This window comes from Elaeis guineensis, chromosome 12 (assembly GCF_000442705.2).
Source record: "Elaeis guineensis isolate ETL-2024a chromosome 12, EG11, whole genome shotgun sequence".
Taxonomy (NCBI): domain Eukaryota; kingdom Viridiplantae; phylum Streptophyta; class Magnoliopsida; order Arecales; family Arecaceae; genus Elaeis; species Elaeis guineensis.
This window is the reverse complement of record NC_026004.2, coordinates 89,213,344-89,216,277: the sequence shown is the minus strand read 5'-3', so window position 1 is coordinate 89,216,277 and position 2,934 is coordinate 89,213,344. Positions and strand designations below refer to the sequence as shown.

The following is a 2,934-nucleotide window of genomic DNA, read 5'->3' as shown; positions in this document are numbered from 1 at the left end:
TTTATGAGTATGCAACGGTTGTTATGATTTTAGACTAGAAGTATGGCACCCTAGCATCAAATTCTAGATGACTACAAATAAAACTAGCCTAGCTCAAACGAGATTTCGTTTTGACCGACCCATGGAGGCCTATGCATATATATATATATATATATATATATATATATATATATATATATAAGGCACGCAGATTACAGCAGGTGCTGCTAACCTTCCTCTAAATTTGGAATTCTAGTTTTCTAGCCTTCCTAACCACTCCACCTCATGGCTGCAAAATGACCGGTCCAGGACCCTTCCCAAAGGGTTGGTTGCACGGCTTCCGTTGCTTGCTCTAAACCAGAGCACTAAAACAGGAAGGTGAAAAGCTAAGCCCACAGAGTGTATACTTCAAGCCACCAGCTTCCGTTATGGGGTCTTTATCACCATGTCCTGGGACCTGGGGCTGTTTTCTGGGTAGTTTTTTCTTGTTTCCAATAAAATTGAGCGAGCGAGCGAGCGAGAGAGAGAGAGTTCTTATGAAAAGAGGCCCTTTCCTTCTCGATCCAATCAACAAAGTTGGTTTGTGTTTCTTTGTATCCCTTGTTCTACTCTGCAAACGGCCCCATGCATCTTCTCATTATTTTTCTTTTATCTTTCTCATAGGTTCTAATTGTCATTTCATGCTACTTGAAAGATGCATGATCCAAGGTACTACCATCAACCAAATCCTTATGGACCATACCCTGCTCAAGGTAATTCTAATTATTGTACAAATCCTGTCTCTTGTTTGATACTACATTTACTTGTTTGTCTTGAGGGAATGAAAAAACCATATATAACTTGAGTCACATTTCTTTAATTAAAATCTTTAATTTATATGATGTGTTTATGGTGTTCTCTTGCAATCTTCTTTTTTTATTATTATATTTGTATATATAAACAAGTATCCTATATGTGGCTCCATTATTACCTCGAATAGTTGGAATAAGGCTTGATTTCATTTTCACAGACTTACTATTGAATGTAGGTTATTATCAGGGGCCTCCTGTAATGGCACCACCTCAGTATTCTCCTCCTCCTCCATCTAAAAAGAACGATGGGTTTTTGGCAGGATGGTATGTTTATTATTAATTACACCTCTTTATAAATTTCTAATTGTACTTTTTCTTTGAGATTTTACATCCACGTAGTAAAAGTGATTCGATGAGTTATGAACTGCACAATGAAACAAACATTTTGAGTGGAATTTAACTATAAATGCAAACCTTTCCAAATACTAGATTCACTTCTTTCTTTTTTTTTTTCCGTCTTCCAAACATTCGTTTGTACATAAGCAAAAATTCAGGGAATGTCTTGTTCAATGCTAAGTGTGCTAAATGCTAAAGCTTATTAACATCATATTATCTTTGGACCAATTTATTTCCAAGGAAATTACACTGTATTAATAGTGTACTACAAAGACGTTTGTCTGACGTACCAAAAAAAAGACGGTTGTCTGTCTTTTCTTTGAGTAACAAGACGCTTGTCTGTCAATATGTCCCATGTCACTAAGATAGCATGGAAAATATGGAAAGTAGTGCAATATGCATGCTTATAAAATAAAAAATATGCCAATATGTCCTTGCATTTTCTTCAAATATAGAACTGGGGAATAATCTTCTAGCTTCAAATGCAATACCGAAAATAAGCATGTAAAGTATTGGTCCTTAGCAGGGTTGTAGTATTATACTTTTTAATCTTGTATCTCTTTCTATTGTTACATCTCTTTCTATCAAGTTCTGTTTCTTTTGCAAATGTTTTGATGCCAGGAACAGGCGGCCATCTTGTTTACAAGGTAGCTTGTTTCTCTTGGCATTCTTGAATACATATCTCTGAATGAATATAGTTTCCCTTTTTATACCAAAAAAAAAAAAAAACAGAGAGAGAAGCAATTCGCTAGAACTAGTTAAAACACCAATGTGAAGGTTGCCTCATTATTAGAAATGCCTTATTATAATTTGAAATAATCATATATCATATTGTCATTTATTGTCAGACATAGTGGACCATTATTCTCTATTTTTTATGATATATGAAATCAAGTGCAAGATATGTTAGTTTGGTTCACTGTTGAATATGTCATTAGTATAGCTTATAATTCATGTTTACAGGTTCAAAGGACTTAAATGCCATCCATGATCAATGTAAAAAGGATCATGAATATTATATCATTGCATTGTGCCATAGATATATTAAAATTCCTTTTTAGTTTTTTCGATATATTGCACTTTTTTAATTAAAGGGAAATATTAAATGGAAAGCTTCATTAGTTTGCACTCAAGGAGAAAATTAATTAATTAATAAGAAATAGAGACAAAATGTCTCTGTAACATTCATGTAAAGTTATGACCTTTGCAAATGTCTTACATTTGATGCAATAAATTTGTTTACACATAGAATTAATTCATATTTTTGCTTGTTGATTTTTTTTAGTTTAATATAATAGACAATTTTTAAATGGTTATTTGGTAATCTCTCTGCATACTAATTGATTTATTATGTTCTTCTACAATTGTGCAGCCTTGCTGCTCTATGTTGTTGTTGCATCATCGATGAATGTTATGAGTGTTGTTGTGATCCAATGATTTTTTTGGCTAGTTAATTATCACTATATTTTAGTAGCATTTGATGAATCTTTGATTCAGAGAGACTGTATTTTTTTTTTTTTTTTGGGAGAAATGAAAGGTTTGTAGGTGCAAACTATCACTTTGTACATGTTAGTTCAGATTGATATCTACAAGAATCTTAACAAACATACTAATCAAAATAAAGGCAAGAGATTAACCCCCTCCAACGTTGGCATGAGATTGTATAAGAGACATAATATGAGGACTTTACGATTGGGATTATGGCATCATATGAATTATGATGATACCATATATGTGGAGTTGCAAAAATTAAATGGAGGAAAACTGT

At 33.0% G+C, this 2,934-nt stretch overlaps 1 long non-coding RNA gene across 2 annotated transcripts; it reads left to right on the top strand.

Moving 5' to 3' along the window:
* Positions 1–387: 387 nt before the first annotated feature.
* Positions 388–2,717, top strand: LOC105061339 (uncharacterized). 2 transcript variants are annotated; one of them, XR_834572.3, is made up of 4 exons: positions 388–554; positions 643–731; positions 1,007–1,094; positions 2,539–2,717. It is a non-coding gene; the product is annotated as an uncharacterized lncRNA (long non-coding RNA). The 2 variants fall into 2 exon arrangements; XR_012136036.1 differs by having other exon boundaries at positions 388–558.
* The last annotated feature ends 217 nt before the right edge of the window (positions 2,718–2,934 follow it).